The sequence below is a fragment of the Balaenoptera physalus genome, assembly GCF_965194825.1.
Source record: "Balaenoptera physalus genome assembly, chromosome: 19".
Lineage (NCBI taxonomy): Eukaryota > Metazoa > Chordata > Mammalia > Artiodactyla > Balaenopteridae > Balaenoptera > Balaenoptera physalus.
Window position 1 is genome coordinate 6,738,547 of NC_138900.1, and position 23,271 is coordinate 6,761,817.

Below are 23,271 nucleotides of genomic sequence, written 5' to 3' on the forward strand. Positions count from 1 at the left end.
CCTGGCACTCAGGAGATCCTCAACAAATACTTTCTGGGTGGTAGACACAGACACCAAACAAGTGAACACATAATTACAGAGCACAGTGACAAGTCAGGGTAAGTGCTACAAAGAAATAGCAATGGAAAGTAAGAGAGGGAAGGGGTTGGGGATGTTCTTTCAGAAAGGGGGTCAGGGAAGGCTCCCTGAGGAGGTGACGTTTGGATTGGAAAGATCATATGACCATGGACACTGATGAATAAACACATGAATGGATGGTTGTGTAACTGGTGGAATAAATGAATGAATGAGGGCATAGATGTTTGTTTGAATGGATGGATTAATAAATGAATGCATGGAGGTATACACAATGAATAAATAAGTGGGCAGATGGATGGAAGAATCAATTAATGCATAAATGGTGGAACAGCTGGACAAATGGACGGAAGGACTGACGTCCGTGGATGGACGTCATGGATGGATGGATGGATGAATGGATGGATGGATGGATAGATGGATGGACGGATGGATGGATGGATGGATGGATGGATGCCTCCGTACCTTTGCACATGCTGTGCCTTCCACTCATTACTCCTTCTCTCCATCTCTTCACCCCAGGAAACTCCAGGTCAACTTCTCAAGGCCCCCTCTGTGCTGAGTGTGTAGAGGGCTTCCTGGTCTCACTGCATCCTATGCCCCACAAGAGTTTGCTCACTCTCCTGTTGATGCTCTGATCACACTGGATGGGAATAATGTCTGCAGGTACCTTTATAGACCAGCATCCTCCAACTCATTTCCCTAGCCAGATGTACCCCTGGTAATATTTTGGTGTGTGTTCACAAAAAGTTTACTATGTAATTTTATGAGTTTCCTGACCCACCGAAACTATGAAATGATAAATATGTGTTATTTTAAGTCACTAACTTTTTTGTTATGCAGCAATATAAAACTGTCTTGGGTATTAGGCTCAGAGAGGTGAAGCAACTTGCCCCAGATCAAGGGGCAATTCCTGCTCTGTCACCCAGCGCCTGGGGTCCTTCCAGTATAGCCTCTTCCCCAGGTGAGGGCACTCACCTGTCTATCTCCCCCGCTGAGCTGGGAACTCCTCAAGGACAGGGACCAGGGTCGGTTCCCCTCTGGTTCCTCAGAGCCCGACATAGCGGCCGGTGTCCCTCGGGCCTCCAGAACTATCTGCCCACCTGAACGAAATGCAGGTTGAGAGGGCAGATAAGGCAGGTGTATCATTAACGAATATATAGCAGGCTGTATATGATAATAGCCTGGTGACAGGGTGGAAACCATATATGCCAAGAGTCCCCATCTGGTTTCAACTTGCCTCCTGCCTCCTCGTCTCCCCCTCCTCTGCATTCCAGCCTCCTGGGGGCACACCGGTCCCAGGACCCACCTCTGAGCCCCAGCCTGAGCCCATGCAAGGACCTCTCCTTGGAATGTCCTTCTTTTCCCTTCTTCCATTCCCACTGTGACAGGTGATTCAGGCAATGCCCACACCTCACCCACGTGAGCTCACCTTTCCACACCAGACAAGCCTTCCTTTGTCGTGGATCCCTTCAGCATCTGATAAAACCTACGGACTCTTTCTCAGAATAGTTAAGTTGGGTTTATGGAGGTATAATTTATAGACAAATGTACAGTCCTATCATAGATATATGTATAATTTTCCTAGGAAAATTCATTCTTTCTAGTGTATAGTCTGTGAAGTTTTGACAAATGCTGACAGTGGTGTAACCACCGCCACGATCAAAATACAGGGCAGATCCATCACCCCTGAAATTCCCTTGCCCCTTTTGTAGTTTCTGTTGCCTAGTTCTACAGGCAACGCTACATTTGATCATATGTCCTAAAAATTTCTCTGTGTCAGTCCATTCATGTCTTTCTCATTCAAAAAAAAAAAAAAAAAAAAGGCAGCACAGAATTCCATAACACAAATGCATCACGGCTTATTTTACACAATCCCCAGTTGATGGGGTTGATGGACATTTACATTGATAGACCTCCTTAGATTGTTTCCAGCGTTTTGCTATTATAAATAAGGAAATGGGGGAATGGTGAATGTTCTCATATATGTCTCCTTATGAATACAGAGCAATTGTTTCTCCCTAGTGGATACTAGTACTAGTACTGGTAGATCATAGGGCACGTGCATTGTTCCCTAATTTTTTATTATGAAACATTTCAAGCATATAGAAACATTGAAAACAAGTATGCAAGGAACACACAGTTAGATCCCACAGTTGTACCATTTTACTGTATGTGCTTTATTACAAATGTATCCCTTTTTCCTTCGCTCTATCTCAGTGGTTCTGAACCAGGAACAAATTTGCCCCTGGGGGGACATTTGGCATTGTCTGGAAGCCTTTTTTTATTGTCACAACCTGTGTGTGGGGGGGAGAATCTTATTAGCATCCTGCAGCCCACAGGACGGTCCCCCACAACAAAGCATCCTCTGGCCCCAAATGTTAATGACGCTGAAGTTGAGAAACATGGCAGTCTGCCCATTCGCTAAAATAATTTGCAGACATCAGTCCAGTTCATCCTACACACTTCATCACACACATTATCAGCTAGAGTTTGTTATTTCTTCAATGGTTCTTTCTTTGAGGTAAAATGTATATACAGCAAAATGCACAAGTCCTAAGGATACCGTTCAATACGTTTTGACAAATATATACCCAACTATGAAAATATAGAGAACGTTTTCATGCCCCAGAAAGTTACCTCATGCTCCTTCCCTGTCAATCCCTGACTCCACCCCGCCCCTCACCCGACCCCAGGCAACTACTGTTCTGATTTTTATCACCATCGATTAAGTTTTATCTGTTCTAGACCTTTTCATAAACAGAAACCTACAGTTGGTAATGTTTTGTGTCTGGTTTCCTTCACTCTGCAAAGTGCTTTTGATATTCATCCATGTTGTTGTATGAATCCGTAGTCTCTTCCTTTTTATCACTGTGTGGTGTCCCATTGCATGGACGTACCCATTTGTTGATCCCCTCTCCTGCTGTTGGACACATATTTCCAATTTGGGGTTATTATGAATAAAGCTACTATCAATACAGCTGCATAGCACTGGGAGATCAGCTCAGTGCTTTGTGACCACCTAGAGGGGTGGGATAGGGAGGGTGGGAGGGAGACGCAAGAGGGAGGAGATATGGGGATATAGGTATATGTATAGCTGATTCACTTTGTTATAAAGCAGAAACTAACACACCATTGTAAAGCAATTATACTCCAATAAAGATGTTAAAAAAAAAGATACCCATGAAAAAAAATAAAATTATTATAGAATTTACCCCCCCCAAAAAATATTCTTTTACCAGTCTTTTCTGTGGGTACATGTTTTTATTTCTCTAGAGTGGAATTTCTTAGTCACAGAGTGGATGTGGGTTTAATGTCTAAGAAAATGCCACACCTTTTCCGGAGGTGGCTGTATTAGCTTCCTATTGCTGCTATAACAAATTGCCACAATCTTAGTAGCTTAAAACAGCAGAAATTATATAGTTCTGGAGGTCAGATGTCTGAAATGGGTCTTACAGGTCTAAAATCAAGGTGTCAGCGGAAATGTGTCTCTTCTGGAGGCTCTAATCCATCCCTTAGACTGAGTTTTAGGATCATGCCACCCAGTATGGTGGCCCACTAGTCACATGAGTCTAAGTTTAAATGAGTTAAAATTAAATAAGATTGAAAATTCAGTTCCTTAGTGTCGCTAGCCATATTGCAAATGCTCAATAGCCACACAAGGCTTGTGGCTACCACGTCTGCAGCACAGATCTGGAACTTTAATTTCCAACCCTTCTCAAGGCTGCCTTTATTCCTTAGCTCCTGGCCTCATCACTCCAACCTCTGCTTCCATCTTCCTCTCTGACCCTGACCCTCCTGCCTCCCTCTTACTAAGTCCCTTGTGATGACATTCAGGACCCACCTGGATAATCCAGGATAATCTCCCCAACTCAAGATCCCGAATTTAACCATATCTGCCAAGTTCCTTTTGCCACGTAAGGTAATGTTCACAGGTTCTGGGGATTAGGATGTGGACATCTTTGGGGGATATTACTCTGCCTGCCGTTTACATTTCCGCCATCAGTGAATGAGCATTCTGGTTGCTCCACCTCCTTATCAACATTTAACACTGTCAGTTATTTTAATATCAACCATCATGGCAGATGGGTTGTGTCTCATTACGGTTTCAATTTACACTTCCCTGATGACAAATGATGTTGACCGTTTTTCCATGAGCTTATTGGCCATTTGTATTTTTTCCTTCATGAAGTGTCTGTTCAGATCTTTTGCCCATATTTGAATTGGGTTTTTTTGTCTTTTTCTTTCTGAGTTCCAAGAGGGACGTGTGCCTTTTTTATTTGACTGATTCAATTCACCCTCCTGTCATCCACTTAGAAAGTTCCCAATTTGTCCCTCTTTTTTATTCTTCTATCTCTCTTATCTCCCCTCCACTGCCGCCTCAGAAGTCCTTGAGGCTTTCTGTGTCTTTGAGGAAAGCAGGGTACATTTTTACACTTCCTGGGGAGTAGGTTTAGTTTTAGGACCACTTTGCCCAACATGGTCGCCACTAGTCACATAAGTCTGTTTAAGTTTAAACGAATTAAAATTAAGTAAGATTGAAAATTCAGTTCCTCAGTCCTGCTAGCCATATTTCAATTGCTCAATAGCCACATGAGGCTGGTTGCTACCATGTTGGCAGCACAGACATGCAACATTTCCCTTTCGTGGAAAGTTCTAGAAGTATCTACAGGGAAACAACCTGTCTCTTGCGGAAGTGACTGCCTTTCTTAAGATTACACAAATGTGTTATTATGCCAGACAACTGCCTTCCCACTGGGGGTGAAGAGAAGAAGAAATAAAAAAGTGGCAAGAATGAGAAAAAAATCCAACCATAATAATCATTGTCTGGCACTTTATAAGCACTCATTACATTAAAAAAAATACACACTTAATTACCATCTAATGAGTATTTACTGAGTGCCAGGTGCTTTCTTTTTTTTTTTTTTTAAGATATATTTTTTATTTTTTTAATTTTTATTTATTTATTTATGGCTGTGTTGGGTCTTCATTTCTGTGCGAGGGCTTTTTCTCTAGTTGTGGCAAGCGGGGGCCACTCTTCATCGCGGTGCGCGGGCCTCTCACTATCGCGGCCTCTCTTGCTGCAGAGCACAAACTCCAGACGCGCAGGCTCAGTAGTTGTGGCTCACGGGCCCAGCCGCTCCGCGGCATGTGGGATCTTCCCAGACCAGGGCTCGAACCCGTGTCCCCCGCATTGGCAGGCGGACTCCCAACCACTGCGCCGCCAGGTGCTTTCTTGACTAAGTTCTCTGACTTATGTTTATTCCCAGAGACATAAAGGAGGGGCAAGAGAGAAAGACACTCCAGCCAAGCCCTTTCTTTTCCAAATAGCAGAGGGATTAACTCTTTAAATTCCATACCTCTTGGGGCCAGACATCCTGGAAGGAAGTCTCTCATAAATGTTCTGTGCACTTACCCTAAAACAAGACTCATTATCTTTCCTGCCAAACCTGCTCTAATACCTGTATTTTCTCTCTTGGTAAATGGCTTCTCCATACATCCAGTTGTCTAGGTTAGATAACAGAGGCACCATCATCACTGCCTCTCTCCTCTTTGCACCTCCCCCACAGCTGGGCCCTCTTGCCCCCATCTCTTACCAAGCCTTTCTCTCCATCCCCATGGCTACAGCCTCAGTTCAGGCTCTTACCCCATCCTCCTCCCAGGCCTCCAGGTTTCCCCTCTGGCCTGTCCCCCATGTGGTCCCAGGTCTTTCTACACCCAGAACTCATCCTCTGCTCAGTCCTCCCAGGGCTCCCCAGTGCTTCTAGGACAACATCCCAGCCCTTCAATTTTCATCTCTGCATGAGCACTGCCCCCTTTACCCAGAATTCCCTCCCCCTCTCTCCCTGGTGAACTCCTATTCATCCTTCAACATCTAACTCAAATATCCCCTCTTCCAGGAGAAGAGACATGTGTCTGGAACTGAGAAGGAGGTTAAGTGTCCTAGAGATGCAAGGTTAAGATGTCTGGGTTAGGTGTCCTAGAGATGCAGCACCCTTTAATACTGCATGCCACAGCCCCATAAAACTAACCTGTGCTTTCTTCTCTGTGTAAGCCCAGTGGTTTCCTGCCTCCTTACATTAGCCCAGTCTGCTCCCTCACCTTGAATGCCCAACCTCTCTCTTCCACATATCTGAATTTTACACATCTGTAGTAGTTTGCTAGGGCTGCCTAGAACCAAGTTCTACAAACTGGGTGGCTTAAACAACAGATGTATTGTCCCACAGTTCTGGAATGTAGGAATTCAAAATCAAGGTGTAGGTTGGGTTGGTTCCTTGTGAGTGCTGTAAGAATCTGTCCCAGGCCTCTCTCCTAGCTTCTTGTAGTCTCATGCATTCCTTGCCTTGTAGATGATGTTCACCATGTCTTTACATCATCTGCCCTCTGTATGTGTCTGTCTGTGTCCAAGTTTCCCCTTTTTTATAAAGACATCAGTCATATTGGATTAGTGTCCACTCTAATGATCACAACTTAACTTGAGCATCTGCAAAGATCCTATTTCCAAATAAGATCACATTTACAGGTCCCTGGAGTCAGGACTCCAACATCTTTGGTGGGGCGGGGACATAATTCAACCTGTCAAGACTCAACTGAAATCCAGATTCCTCCTTAAAGTGTTCCCTCATTGGCTAACCCTCACTACTCTATCTCCTAAATCTCCAGAACCTTGTCCTCCAGACTCATTTCATGCAGACTTGTCTAGTTATTTTTGTCTGTATTTTGTAATTGTCCTCTTAGGATGGGAACTCACCAAGGGCAGCATCAATGCCTTAGACACCCTCTCTGTCCACGCAGTGCATTGATACACAGAAAGTGCTCGCTCTACGTTTTCAAAATTAATGAATTAATTGATTCAACAAATATTTATTGAGCACCTACTAATGACAATCTCTGTGCTAGTCCATGGTGATGCAGGAGTGGACAAGACAAACAAAACTCCTTACCTTCATGGATTTTACATCCCAGTGGGGAGAGAATAAACAAGGTAAATAAGTCAGATGGTGATGCACACTGTATTTGTTTTCTGGTGTGGCCATTAAAAAAAGGACCACAATGGGCTTCCCTGGTGGCGCAGTGGTTGAGAATCTGCCTGCCAAGGCAGGGGACACGGGTTCGAGCCCTGGTCTGGGAAGATCCCACATGCCGCGGAGCAACTAGGCCCGTGAGCCACAACTACTGAGCCTGCGCGTCTGGAGCCTGTGCTCCGCGACAGGAGGGGCCGCGGCGGTGAGAGGCCCGCGCACCGCGATGAAGAGTGGCCCCCGCTTGCCACAGCTGGAGAAAGCCCTCGCACAGAAACGAAGACCCAACACAGCCAAAAATAAATAAATTAATTAATTAAATTAAAAAAAAAAAAAAGGACCACAGGGACTTCCCTGGCGGTCCAGTGGTTAAGACTCTGCGCTTCCACTGCAGGGGGCATGAGTTTGATCCCTGGTTGGGGAACTAAGATCCCACATGCCATGTGTGCAGCCAATGAATAAATAAATATTAAAAAATAAATAAAAGTACCACAAACTGGATGGCTTAGAACAATAGAAATTTACTGTCTCAGGACTTCACTGGTAGTCCAGTGAGTAAGACTTTGCAGGGGGCCCAGGTTTGATCCCTGGTCAGGGAACTAGATCCTGCATGCATGCCGCAACTAAGAGTTCACATGCCACAACCAAGACCTGATGCAGCTAAAATAAATTAAATAAATAAATAAATATTTTTTTTTAAAAAGAAGAAATTTACTGTCTCATGGTTCTGGAGGCCAGAAGCCTGAGATCAAATTGGCAGCAGGGCCATGTTCCCTCTGAAACCTGCATGAAAGAATTCTTCCTTGTCTCTTCCTAGCCTCTGATGGCTGTCAGCAATCTTTGGCACTCCTTGGCTTGCAGTTGCACCCTTCCAATCTCTAATTTTGTCATCACATGGCATTATCCCTGTGCATCTCTGTCTATACATGGTGTTCTCTTTATAAGGACACCGATCACATTGGATTAGGGGTCCACCCTGCTCCAGTATGAGCTCATTTTAACTAATTACATCTGCAATGACCCTATTTCCAAATAAGGTCGCATTCTGACCTACTGGAAGCTAGGACTACAACATACCCTTTTGAGGGGCACACAATTCAACCCCTCACACTAAGGCAAAACACAAACAGAGAAGGGGGACAGGAAGTGGCGGGGTGAGGGGCTGCTCCCTTAGATAGAGTGGTCTGGGAAGGTCTCTCTGTCACTCGAGTCACATAGTCATGAAGGAGAGGAGTTGACTGTGTTCTCCTATGAGTAACAAATACAAATTTCACCGCCTGGTGCTTATGACATTTCCCTTGGTATCTTGGAGGTGTTTAATTTGTTTTTTTTCCTGCTCATTTCCTGGTCTGAAACTGGTGAGATTAAGAGGGAGTAGACTCATGGGGGTGTGGTTCTCGTAAGAATCTGAGAATTTTTACACCGTGTGGAATTCACTCTGTCAGCGTTTCTGAGAAGCACCGACAGCTGTGAGCCTGCGAAGCCGTCAGATCTCTATTCCACTGAGAGGTCAGGGGGCCTCTAGTGAGTCCCAGCTGCTGTATCCCAGCCATCGCCCCTGCCAGCTTTATTTACAATAATACGCACACAAAAGGGGGGCTCACCCCATAGGTGTACAGCTCAATGAATTATCACAAAGCGAGCATGTCCAGGAAGCCAGATTAAAAAATCAGGATAGCCTTCCTTGTGCTCCTTCCCCCAAGGGTCACCTTTGTCCTCACTTCTATTACCATAGATTAGTTCCTCCTGTTCTTTTTCTCTTTTCCTCTCTCTCTCTCTCTCTTTTTTTCTTTCAGTTCTTCCTGTTGTTGAATTTCATATAAATGGAATTGGACAGTCTGTACCCCTTTCATTTAACATAATGTATCAAGGTTCTATGTTGTGGATTGTTTATTCTCACTGCTGTATGGTGGGTGTTGGCAAACTACAGCCTGGGGGCCAGAGCCAGCTTGTTGACTGTTTGTATAAATAAAGTTTTATTGGAACACAATCACTCCCATTCATCTACTGTTGTCAATAGCTGCTTGCATACCACAATGGCTATGCCAGAGCCCATATGGCCCAGAAAGCTGAAAATATTTACTATTTGGTCCTCAACAGAAAAAGTTTGTCAGCCCCTGCTGGATGACATTCCATTGTACGAATACAACACTGTCTATTTATTCATCCAACTGTGAATGGGTATTTGTGTAATTTCCAGTCGGGAGTATTACAATAAGGCTGCTAAGAACATTCTAGAACAAGAGTTGTCAAACTTTTTCTGATCTTTTTCTAATTATATCAGTGATTCTCCACGGGGAGCAATTGTGTCACTCAGGAGACACTTGACAATGTCTGAAGACCATTTTGTTTGTTGCTAAGGTCTGAATGTTTGTGTACCTCCAAAATTCATATGTTGAAATCCTAATCCCCAAGGGATGGTATCAGGAGGTGGGACTTTGGGGCGGTGATTAAGTCATGAAGATGGAGCCTTCACAATCGGGATTAGTGCCCCTCTAAAAGGGACCCCAAGAACCCCCTTACCCTTACAACCATGTTTGGATATAATGAGAAGTCTGTGACCCTCACCCAACCGTGTTGATACTCTGATCTTCAACTTTAAGCCTCCAGAACTGTGATAAATAAATATCTGTTGTTTATAAGCTACCTGTCTATGGTATTTTGTTACAGCAGCCCAAACAGACTAAGACAATTGTCATGACTGGTAAGGAGCGCTGCTGGGTAGAGCCCAGGGATGCTGCTACATCCTACAATGCACGGGGCTCCCCCACAACAAAGAATCATTGGCCCCAAATGTCAGTAGTGCAGAGGTAGAGAAACCCCACCCCAGAACCTTACTCTGGAAGTGCGATCCATGGACCGGCCGCATAGCAAACCTGAGAAGCTTGTTAGAAATGTAGACTCTCCAGCCCCATCTCAGACCTTGTAAATCAGAATCTGCCTTTGAACAACCTCCCCCCAGAGGAGTTATATGTTCATTAAAGTTTGAGACCCAGCCTACATAAAGAAGTAGCCAGGGCTTGCATGGTTAACAATGTACGGATAACAATCAACATGAAAGCAACAGCTATAAACCCAGCCTGATACAGGGATATGTATGAAGTCAAAAACCAGGAGATACTTTGCTGTCAGACGTGGGATTTTTTCCAAAATGGCAGTCAACTCTTCGGATGTTCCCAGTACAATGGAGCAAAATCTCTCAATTTACATGCCAGCCACACCCCTGGAACAGTTGGTATAACTCAAACTGAGCAAGAAGTATTTTGTGTTTATGGGCAAAACAGAGTTAAGTTCCAGGGTCAGATCATTATAAACAGGTTTTCCATCTACCCAAATTCTCTTCCCCTTGGCTGCCAGGACCCAGGAAGCTGATGTTCCCTGACCGAAGCCACACCGCCAGGATTCTAACCCTCCATTCCTATCTTCAAAAGACAAGCACATGTCCTGGTTACTCCATTCCTGCATTTACTCATTCTTTCATGCATTCATTCATCATTCATCCAATAAATATATATACTGGGTATCTATTGTGTGCCAGGTGCTGGGGATACAGCACTGAACAAAACAGAAGTGCCTGTGATCCCAGGTGACCTCAGCCTGCAGCGGCTTGAAGCAGGATTTCGGTTCCCCAGCCAGAGATTGAAGTCAAGCCATGGCAGTGAGAATGCTGAATCCTAGCCGCTAGACCACCAGGGACCAGTGGCCAGTGCCAAGGCCCTGGCCCATCAGCTTTGTAGAAATGAATTCCCACAAAGAGACGGAAAGTAGTGAAACAAGTGAATTGTTTATTAGGAGGAAGAAGGGTACGTGTGAATAGACTCACATGGGTGGGCTCAGAGAGGGAGTCGCGCCCTCATGGTAGTTTGAATCACTTATATGGGGCAATTCTTTTAGGTTTCCTTGGTCAATCATCTTGCTTTGCCTGGCTCTGAGTCCGTATTTGGTATATCTCAGGGTCCTCCCCTGCGTGCGCGCACATCTCTTAGCCAAGATGGATTCTAGCAAAGAGGCCTATGGGTAGGTTGACATCACCTACTAAGGGAAGGCGCTCCCTCCCTTTTTGACCTCCGAGGAGCCTTTCTATGCATGTGTAGTTGGGAAGGTCTCCTTGACCTTGAGAATGAGAAATATGTGGTCTCCTTATCTCTTATCTGCGCAGGGCTCAGCTCCTCTCACCTGCTATTATCTACATCTTGGAGTATCTGTCCGCAGGGGACAAACTCCAGCTGCTTAGCCTGCAGCCCTGCCTCACCTGCATGGTGCGCCTTTCCTTATCTCGCCCCTGCCTTTGCCTAGAGCTGCAGCTTCTAGAAGATACAGAATGCAAGCCCCACATATGATTTCAAATTTTCTAGCAGCCACACTAAAAAATAAGTAAAAGGAAACAAGTGCCATTCATTTCAACAATATATTTTATTTAACCAGATAGATCCAAAGCATTCCCATTACAACATGTGATCAGTGTAACCAATTATAATGAGATTATTTGACACTTTTTTTCACGCTAAGTCTTCGAAATCTGGCGTGTTCCTTCACTCACAATCCACCTCAACTGGGACCAGCTGCGTTTCAAGTGCTCAAGAGTGACAGGTAGCAGGACTTCCCTGGTGGCGCAGTGGTTAAGAATCCGCCCACCAATGCAGGGGACACGGGTTCGAGCCCTGGTCTGGGAAGATCCCGCATGCCGCAGAGCAACTAAGCCCCAGTGCCACAACTATGAGCCTGCGCTCTAGAGCCAGCGAGCCACAACTACTGAAGCCCTCGAGCCACAACTACTGAAGCCCGCGCGCCTAGAGCCCGTGCTCCGCAACAAGAGAAGCCACCGCGATGAGAAGCCCGCGCACCGCAGTGAAGAGCAGCCCCCGCTCGCCGCAACTAGAGAAAGCCCACGTGCAGCAACGAAGACCCAACACAGCCAAAAGTAAATAAATAAAAAATAATAAATTAAAAAAAAAAAGAGTGGGAGGTAGCAACTGGCTGCCACATTGGACAATGCAGCTTAAAAGTGGAGTCCTCTTAGGTCTGGACGAAGCTTCCACTCTCTTGGCTGGGTTTCCTTCTCTCCGCCAAGGTTATTATCATTCTTTCTCTCCAAATCCGTCTCCTTCTCTCCCCTCACACCATCCCCAACCCATACTTCCTTTGCCAAAGGGCTTACATTTATCCCTTCCTCTCTGAGTCCATGGCTGTCAGTATGCATTCTTGTTATTTTTGTCATTCATACATTTGCTCATTCATTCATTCATCCAACAAATATTTATTGAGCACCTACTGTGTACCAGGTGCTGGTCTAGATGCTGGGAGTACAACAGGCAGGAAGTTCTTGTCCTCATAGAGCTTCCTCCTTATGTAAAATCCCCTCCGTGCCGAGGGCTTCCATGGAAAAATGCATGATGCTCTGAGAATATATAACAGAGGGATCTGACCTTGTTGGGACCATCCAGAGTGCTTCCCTGAGGAGGTGTCCTCATTGAGCTTTGACTTGAAGAGTGAGTAGGAGTTATTAGGCAGAATGGGAGGGAAAGGTGGTCCAGGCAGAAGGAACAGCACAGGCAACGGTCCTGTAACAGGAAGATACAAGGTTCACGCAGAAGACAGAAAGGTCAGTGCAGCTGGAGAGAAGCAAGCAGGATGGGCTGTGTGGTGAGGCTGGAGATGTGGGCACGGCTCAGTGGTGAGGAGTGTGGACTAAATCCTGAGCTCACAGGGAGCCTCCGGACACTTTAAGCAGAGAGGACAGGATGGGATTTTGTATCAGAAGGGTCCCTACAACAAAGAATGGAGAATAGACTGGCGGGGGCGGGGTAGGGAGAGCAGGTAGGGAGCCGTTGATCACTCTGGAGTGACCGAGATGACTTCATTCATTCGTTCACAACAAGACCTCTCCTCTAAACCCCAGACTCACTTACCCACCTATCCCCCTGACATATCCCCATGGGTGTCAAACAGACATTTCATCCTTGTCCCGAACCGAACTCCTAACCTCTCCCCCTCTGTCTTTGTTCCCTGTTGCTGCTGTAACCGATTCTCACACATTTCATGGCTTCAAACAACACAAATTAATTTTCTTCCAGTTCCGGAGGCCAGAAGTCTGTCATCGGTCTCACTGGGCTAAAATCAAGGTGTCGACAGGGCTTGCTGGCTGGTTCCTCTGGAGGCTCTGAGGGGAGAATCTGTCTCCTGGCCTTTTCCCAGCTTCTAGAGGCTGCCTGCATACCTTGGCTCATGGCCCATTGCAACCTCTGTTTCCATGGTTACATCTCATACTACTTACTGCCTTTGGTCCTCCTGTGTCCCTCTTATAAGAACGCTTGTGATGATACTGGGCCCATTCAGGTCATCCAGAATCATCTTCCCGCCTCAAGATCCTTCATATAATCACCGCTGCAAAGTCCCTTTTATCATGTAAAGTCACATACTCACAGATTCTGGGGATTAGGCCCTGGCCATCTATGGGGGGGCGTGTCATTATTCATCCTACCCCACCATCCTTAGACCTGCTGCTCTCTCTGCTCCCTGTCTCAGGGGAAGGAAGGGCCATCCTTCCAGGCTAAAACCTTTGGAGTCATCCTGGATTCCTCACTTTCTCTCACATCTCATAACCAACTTTTCAATAGATTCTGTAGCCTGTACCTTCAAATATATGTTCCAGTTCCCACCACTCCCCATTACCCATCTGCCACCACCCTGGTCCAGCCCACCATCACCTCCTGATTTATCTATTGCCTCCTTGCTGGGCTCTCCGATTCCATCCACAGTCTATTCCCCACCTGGCAGCCAGAAGAATCCTGTTAAAACCTCAGACAGGGGCTTCCCTGGTGGCGCAGTGGTTGAGAATCTGCCTGCTAATGCAGGGGACACGAGTTCGAGCCCTGGTCTGGGAAGATCCCACATGCCACGGAGCAGCTGGGCCCGTGAGCCACAACTGCTGAGCCTGCGCGTCTGGAGCCTGTGCCCCGCAACGGGTGGGGCCGCGATAGTGAAAGGCCCACGCACCGCGATGAGGAGTGGCCCCCGCTTGCCGCAACTAGAGAAAGCCCTCGCACGAACCGAAGACCCAACACAGCCATAAATAAATAAATAAATAAATAAAGTAGCTATAAAAAAACAATCGAATTCATGCTCTGCAATTCAGTTTAAAAAAAAAAAAACCTCAGACAGATCTCATCCCTTCTCTGCTCAAAAGTCTCCCAATATGGACTGAATGTCTGTGTCCCTCCAAAACACATCTGTTGAAGCCCAAAGCCCCCAGTGTGACAGTATTAGGAGGTGGGGTCTTTGGAGATAATTAGGTTTAACTGAGTTCATGAGGCTGGAGCCCCCAGGATGGGATTAGTGTTGTGCCCCTATAAGAAGAGCAAGAGAAACCAGAGCTCGTGTTCTCTCTGCCGTAGGACAGAGGGAGAAGCCACCGTCTGCAAGCCGGGGCGACAGCTTTTACTGGGGAAAGTGTCTGCTGACACCTTGATCTTGGACTTCCCAGCCTCCAGACTGTGAGAAATAAATTCCTGTTGTTGGAGCCACCCAGTCTATAGTATTTTTTATGGCGGCCTGAGCAGACTAAGATACCACCCGGCTCCTACCTCACTCAGAGTAAAAGCAAACTTCTCACCATAAGGCTTGTACAACCCACCCCATCTCCCCTCTGACCCTGTCTCGGATCTTCCACTCTTTCCATCACGCACTCAGTTGCTATCACACTGGTTTCTTTACTGTTCATTGGAAATGCCAGGCACGTTCGCACCCCAGGGCCTTTGCACTTGCTGTTCCCGCTGCCCAGAAAGCTTTCCCCTGGGATATCCCCATGACTCACTCCCTCATCTCCATCCAGACTTCATCTTCATCAATGAGGCCTCCCCTGGCAGAACTATGGAAATTATCAACACCCCCCCACACACTCTCATTTTCTTTTCCTGCTTTATTTACTTCTCTGTGGTGCATAAGACCATCTAATAGGTTACATGTTTTAAGTGTTTATTTTATTTATGGTCTGTCTCCCCCTTTAGAACATAAGCTCCAGGGGTTTGTGTCTGTGTTGGTCACTGTTATAGCCTCAGTGTCTAGAAGAGTGCCTGGCATGCTCTGTCTCTATGAATGAATGAATAAATGAATGAATGGATGAATTCAACAAATATATCTGCTGTGCCCCTAGGACAGGGGTGGAGGCTGGTTCTGGAGACCCACAGAGCTCAGATAAGGCTCCTGCCCTGGGAGTTCAAGGTCTGGGCGTGGGGAGAGCTGGACCCCTAAAGGGAAAGAGAAACCAATATCACAATATTGTCTGATAAAGACTGTGAGGGAAATGAGTTTGGAGGCTGGAGGGGCATACAAAGCCTGTAAAAATAAACAGTTGCCTCTTCTTCAATGCTAATACGCGGGTCAACTATGACCCACGGGCCAGCTGTCTGTTATATTAAATAAAGTTTTATTGGAACACAGCCTCGTCCATTCTTTGACGCATCGTGCTTTTGTACGATAACAGAGTTGAGTCATTGCAAGAGAGACCATATAGTCTGCAAAGCAAAAAATATTTACTAACTGACCCTTTACAGAAAAAGTTTGCCAACCTCTGCCCTAACGTTAAAAGTTCACATTTTCTGAATATTTATATTTATATATATGGTTCCCCCCCTCATGTTTTGTTATGTAATCTTCACCTCAACCTTTGAGATTATGAATATCCCATTTTATAGACGAGGAAATGGAGGTTCAGAGAGGTGAGGTGATTTTCCCAAGCTCACACAGCGAGCGAGGGAGGGGCAGAGCACAGAATACGCTTGATTTTGCACCTTGTGTTTTTCCCTTAGTAACATATTTGAAGAGAATTCTGTCCGTATTTGTGGGAAGCTATCAAATTTGTTTATTTTACAGCCTCCTCCTGGAATCTATCTGAAGTCCCCTCCTGATGAACATTTAGGTTATTTCCCCTCTAATCTGCTAGGATTAGCAGTGCTGAGGTGAATATCCATGTGCTTGGTTCTTCAAGTTCATGTGTGACTGTTATCTGAAGGCTGAACTCCTAGACTGAAGTAGCTGGTCAAAGGACATATGCCAGGCTGTGACTCGGGCATGGAGTTGAGTCCACTGGGCAGGTGGGGAAGGAGAGAATGGGGAGGGCATTCTGGGCAGAGGGACCTGCCTGGACAAAGTCTGGAGGTGTGAGTCAGACTATCCCCAAGTGCCCGCATCTCGTGGGCATAGGTGATATAGAGGTGCAAGAGAGGGTGATGCCAGGCGTCTCCAAAGAAGGGCTGGGCGCTGTCCTGGGGCCACTGGGGAGTTATGAGAGGGCTGTGAGCAAAGGAGGGGCAGGATCAGCTTTGGGGTCCTGGAGGGAATGGGCTGGTTGAGGAGATTGGAGGCAGGGAGGCCAGGGAGGAGGCTAGGGGAGTGGACAGAGTCTGAGTCTTCCCCAATCAGAATTTCTGAATAGATCAATGGAATACCTCTCCTGCTGCTTTCAGCTTATGTTTATGGGGATGATACTTGCACCTCGTGGATGGAACCCAGAGATGCAGCTGAACATCCTACAGTGCACGGACGGCCCCCACAAGATGAATCATACAGCCCCAAATGTCGGTAGTACCTCAGAAATGCTGATATTTATTGATAAACATAACAGTTAATACCATAGAAGTCTCATAGCTCAGGGTTAGGGGTCAGGCCAGGTGACCTGCATTCAAATTCTGGCCCCACCACTTAGTCACTGTTTGATTTTGGGCAAGTATAGCCTGTAAACCTCAGTCTCCTCATCTGTAAACTGGGGGCAATACCTTACCTCCTTTATAGGGATACTGTGAGGGGCAAATGAGTCATTATGTCTTAAATCTTAGCCCAGGGCTTGGCGCAGAGTTGCCAATGTTGGCTGTGATCTTGATTGAGCACCACCTGTATATCAGATGCCCTTGGGACACGTGGTAACTCCCTCCAGCTTCACATCAGCCCTGCAAGTGCCATGGTACAGATGAGAAACTGAGACACAGAGAGGCAAAGACTCTTGCCCAAGGTCACACAGCAAGTGTGTGGCTCCCCGAACAGAGGTTAAAGGATGGCAGGAAGGAAAGAAAAGAAAAAGTAAGCCAAGAAAAAGGAGAGACACAGGAAGATGGAGATCCAGAGATGGAGGACAGAGACCAGACAAAGGGAAAGACAAAAAGAGAGAAAAACAGAGTGAGGGACAAAGCTTGAAGAACAGGAAGGACCTGGGGAGGGTGTGGGGCACTCTGGCCCCAGGAGCAGCCTCGGAGCCAAAGTCTGAACAGAAATGTCATAGCCCCCCGCCCAGCGTGGGTGACAAGAGTTGAGAGGAAGCTGGCCAGTGGGTGTGACAGTATTTGGAGCCTGGAGCTTGTGGGTGTAACAGTGCCCCACCCCGTGGGTGTGAAACTCACTGAACCAGGGCAGAAGTGCCCCCAAAGATGCCCCAGGTGATGGGCCCCAGCTCTGCCTCGGGGCAACACCAAGGCCCAGGCCAGGGTGTGTGTGTGTGTGTGTGTGTGTGTGTGTGAGAGAGAGAGAGAGAGACAGTGTGTGCACTATTAATTCAGCAAATAGCACTGCACATTAATTTTAATTTTAATTTTTAAATTGAAGTTCAGTTGATTTATAATGTGTTAATTTCTACTGTACAGCAAAGTAATTCAGTTTTACATATACATGTATACATTCTTTTTCATATTCTTTTCCACTATGGTTTATCACAGGATGTTGAATAGTGGTCCCTGTGCTATACAGTAGGACCTTGTTGTTTATCCCTTGTGCATATAATGGCTTGCATCTGCTAATCCCAAACTCCCAATCCTTCCCTCCCCCACCCCCTCCTCCTTGCCAACCACAAGTCTGTTCTCTATGTCTGTGAGTCTGTTTCTGTTTCATAGATAAGTTCATTTGTGTAATATTTTAGATTCCACATATAAGTGATATCATACGATATTGGTCTTTCTCTGTCTGACATACTTCACTTAGTGTGATAATCTCTAGGTCCATCCATGTTGCTGCAAACGGCATCATTTCATTCTTTTTTATGGCTCAGTTATATCCATATATATATGCCACATCTTCTTTATCCATTCATCTGTTGATGGACATTTAGGTTGTTTCCATGTCTTGGCTACTGTGAACAGTGCTGCTGTGAACATAGGGGTGCATGTATTTTTTTAATTGTACTTTTGTCGGGATAGATGCCCAGGAGTGGGATTGCTGGATCATACGGCAACTCTACTTTTAGTGTTTTGATGCACATTATGTATTTATGAAGTTTTTTTATTGTGATCTATAACACACATCCAGAAAAGGACATCACACATAACGTCAAAGCAATCCACGTTTGCTGATGGATGACTGGATACACAAAATGTGGTCTATCCAACCAACGTAATATTAATCAGCCTTAAAAAGGAAGAAGGGACTTCCCCGGCGGTCCAGTGGTTAAGACTCCACGCTTCCACTGCAGGAGACATGGGTTTGATCCCTGGTAGGGGAACTAAGATACCACATGCTGCTGGGCACAGCCACAAAAGAAAAAAGAAAAACAAGGAAGGAAATTCTGACACATGCTACAATGTGGATGAACCTTGAGGACATTAGTGAAATAAGCCAGTCCCAGAAATGCAAGTATTCATGATTCCACTTATCTTAGATACTTAGAGTAGATAAATTCATAGAGACGGAAAGTAGAATATTGGATACCAGCGGCTGAGGGGAGGGGGAAAGCGGAGTTAGTGTTTAATGGGTACTGAGTTTCAGTTTTGCAAGATGAAAAAAGTTCTGGAGACAGATGGTGGTGATGACTGCACAACAATGTGAACGTACTAGATGCCGCCACATTGTACACTTAAAAATGGTGGAAATGGTAACCGTTTGTGTTGCATGTATTTGACCACAATTTTTCAAAAGGTAAGTCAGATCACATCATTTACTTACCCTTACCCTCAGAATAAAATATATAAATGAGTTTTTAACCATTTTCTAATTGAAGCATAGTTAATTTACAATGTTGTGTTAGTTTCAGGTGTACAGCAAAGTGATTCAGTTATACATAAATATATATATTCTTTTTCAGATTCTTTTCCATTATGGGTTATTACAAGATACTGAATATAGTTCCCTGTGATACACAGCAGGTCCTTGTTGTTTACTTATTAAAATAAAATATATAAATGATTTTGAAGATCATAATTTGCAGCTTCATTGATGACTATAAAATGAATCCCTGTAGTTGCTACCCAGTCAAGAAACATAGTCCCACCAGCCCCTCCGTCACAGCCCCACCCTCCTCACTTCTCCATCACTTGCCCGATTTTCTCATCAGTTTATCATCCAAACAATCTGCCCGACCCTGTCATTTGCTTTGGCCTGTTTTGAGCTTTCTGTCAGTGGAATCGTAGATCACGTCTTCTTTAGCGTGTGACTTCTTGGGCTTAACGTCATGCGTAAGACATGCATTGGAGCCAGTGTGCGTGTCTGGAGATCATGCATCCCACTGCTGTGGGAAAATCAGCAGATCAATGTGCCAGTGGGTTTGTTTGTTTGTTTTAATGATTCAAGGATTAAGTCATACAACCAAAACAGACCACTCCTGCTGTTCATTGCATTAGCAAAAGCTCAATGTAAAAACACCCCACATTTCTGCAACTGTCAATTTAAAAAATTGTGTTCTAACCGTTGAAAGGTCCAACCGTGTATTCTTGCTACTGGATAAGTGGTACGGAGCTCTGTTAGCAGCAGAAGGGGGTTGACATCACAGATCCAAATGAACATCATTAGGCAGAGTGAAGACAGGAAGCGTGTGTCCACGTGGGTCTTGTGAAGAGGAGGGTCAGTCCCAGTACAGAGCTGGTGATCTGGCAAGACAGTGATTTTTTTTTTTTTTTTTTTTTTTACATCTTTCGTTAGATTTATTCCTGGGATTTTTTTTTTTTTTTTAACATCCTTATTGGAGTATAATTGCTTTACAATGGTGTGTTAGTTTCTGCTTTATAACAAAGTGAATCAGTTATACATATAAAACAGTGATGTTAACAAGGTTCATGGTTTAAGAATACGGTATCTAAAATATTTTATAAAGACAATGTCAATGAAAAAATAATAATAAAATTAAAAATTTTCAATTAAAAAAATTAAAAAAAAAAATTTTTTTTTAACCGTAAAGCTGCAACACCTGATTTTTACACCTAGTTATTAGAAAACAAAGGGAAGTACTTATTAGTTTTAAATGAAAAAAAAAAACATGAAAACAGCAATGCACTTTAATCTATCAATACAAAAAACCACAGTGGGTTTATCTAGTGAGTCTCCTGTTGACGGACATTTGGGTGGTTTCCGGCTTGGGATTCTCACAAAGAGTGGGGACTGCGGGCATTCGTGTCCCCTGGCGGCCGCGTGCACCCATTTCTCACCGGTACACACAGAGGAGGGGACACGTGGACGGCCAGCTCTTGTAGATCCTGCCAAACAGTTTTCCAAAGAGCTTGTCCCAATTTCTCCTCCCACGGCAGCGCTAGGAAACAGGCCACTGTTTCTGCAGCCACGCGATGTGGACTGGGGAGGGGGCTGGGCACGGACAGTGGATGGTGGGAAACAGCCCCCCTCCCCCATCCCCACCCCAGGCGCTGGCACCGCCTCTTCTAATTCCACCTCCTCCTCCACTGGGCTCAAAGCCAAATCCCTCCAACCGTTTCCCTGGCATTCTTTTCTGCCTGCCTCACGCCAACGCCAAACACGGCCGTTAGTGTTGCCCAGCGGGGCTCATGGTCAGGACCCCATCCTGGTTGCCCGGTCCGACTCCTGCTTCTGTCTTTACCTGCGCGACCCAGCGCAAGTGGCTTGACCCTGCTAAGCCTCAGTTTCCACATCTGTCAAATGGTGATTTTTTTTTAAAAAAGAGGCATGCCCATTAAATGTGCTAAGTCATGCCTTCATTTGGGCAATACACTATTTTATGTCAATTACTTTACAAGGTTCATGGAGCACAGTAAAACCTCTGAAAATATCTGAGCAGCGGGCACCATTTTCACAATCACAATGTGTGCATAAAGCATAAAGTCTTTTCTTTATAATACAGAGTTGTGTTCTAGAGCCTGGACCCTGGAACCGGACTGCCCAGATTCAGAGCCCAGCCCTCCCACTAACTAGCTGTGCCTCCTTAGAATAGTTACTTAACCTCTCTGATCCAGTTTCCTATTTATCAATGGGAGTCAAAACAGTACCTGTCTCACTGAGTCGTGAGATTAAATGAGTTGATACACGTAAAGCACTTAGGACTGTGCCTAACACTTAGTAAGGGCTCAATAAATGTAAGGTATTGTTCTATGACCTCGTGTGGTTGTCATGAGAATGACTTGAATTAACATATATGAGTAGCTAGGAAGATGTGTGGTACTTAACGCATGCTCAAGGGGAGATCAGATTTTGGTGGCAACCAGCAGTCTCTGCCCCATTCCCTTTGTGCCCCTGAGCCTATAGGACATTCATGGAGCCTTCTGATGGCCAAATGCACACACCACCATTCCGCCATACGGCTGCCAGCGGGCGTTTTAGAACATATCCACAAATTCTTTGACCCTCGTCCCTTCAAAAGGTGGAGACTGATTCCCCTTCCTTTGAATGTGAGCCAGACTCAATGGCTTGCTTCTAACAGAATATACTAGAAGTAATGGTGTGTGACTTCAGAGGCTAGGTCACAAAAGACATGACTACTTCCTCCTGGCTTTCTCTTGGAATGTTCACTCTGGGGGCAGCCAGATACTATACTGTGGACCTTTGAGAAGCCTGTGGGGAGGCCCACATAGCAAGGACACGAGGCTTTCTGACAAGAGCCAGGGCCAACTTGCCAGTGAGCCATCTTCGAAGCAGATTCTCCAGCCTCAGTCTTGCCTTCTGATGGATGACTGCAACCCAAGCTGACGTCATGAGACACTGAGCCAGAACAGTCCAGCTAAGCCACTTCCTAATTCCTGACCCACAGAAACTGTGAGATAACAAATGCTTATTGTTGTTTTTAGGCAGTGTTTTTTTTTTGGGGGGGGGGCAGTACTTTGTTACAGCAGTAGATGACTATTACACTACCCCACCCTGATGGCATGAGGGAACTTCTCTGACAGGTTTGTCTTCTTCCTGAGCAAGCCCCAGACTTTCAGGATGAGTTTTCTCAGCAATCAGGTCCGTAAGTTTAAAGAGGGTTTTGGGCTGGTCATTCAAGCTGCTCACAAATATTCCAACTCTCAATCCTTCTGGGCCCATAAAAGATCATTCTTCCTCACTCTTGTGAAGTGTGATGTGGCCTTGTGACTCAATTTGGCCAACAAGCAGGTGTCATTTGTGGGTGGAAGCATTTAAGAACAACTGTGGGTTCTCCTCTTTTTTCCCCGCCCCAGAGTTCTGACCAGCCAACTGTAATGACACAGCAAAAAAATAAGTTTGTTGTTTTAAGCCACTGAGATATTTGTGCTATTTGTTACAGCAGCACAACCCAGCCCACACTGAATAATACAGCACGCATCTTTCGTGCCGTCTCACCTCTGCCAGACTCAGAAGGCCCCACATTCACATCCAAATTTTTTATTTTCTCTCTTTCTCGCATCTCTCTCCCCTCCAGCTCAGAGGGCCTCCCTTTTCCCTTACATTTCTAACAACCTCAGCTGCAGAAGATTAAGTAAATAATCTTCAGTTCTTAAAACGTATAAAAAATAGCCAGCAGTTAATAGCACTTGCTATGTACTATGTAAACTCTTTATACATTTTATGTTATTTCATTCTTGTCAGGACGACCCCGTAACGTAATGTCAGGACTTCTGTTATCCCATTTTATGGATGAGGCAGCTGAGGCACAGAGAAATTACCTAATTTCACTGAGGGCCCCCAGTAATTAAGAGGCAGAGCTTAATTTTAATTAATTAATTAAAGTGGGCAGTCTGACCCCAGAGGTACACTTAACCACCTGGTTTACACAAAAGCCAGTGTTAGTTTTATTTATTTCTTATTCATTTACTCCATTTTGCCCTCACCACCTGCTTCCTTTTCCTTCCTTTCACTATTTTATCATGTTTATTGTGGTTCTTTCGTTTGTAGGTGCTCTTACACATTGTGTATTTTTGTTTGGGACATATGAATTTTACATTTATATCAACAGTACTGGTTTGTTTCTTACTATTTTCACTCAGATGCATTCTTGCTG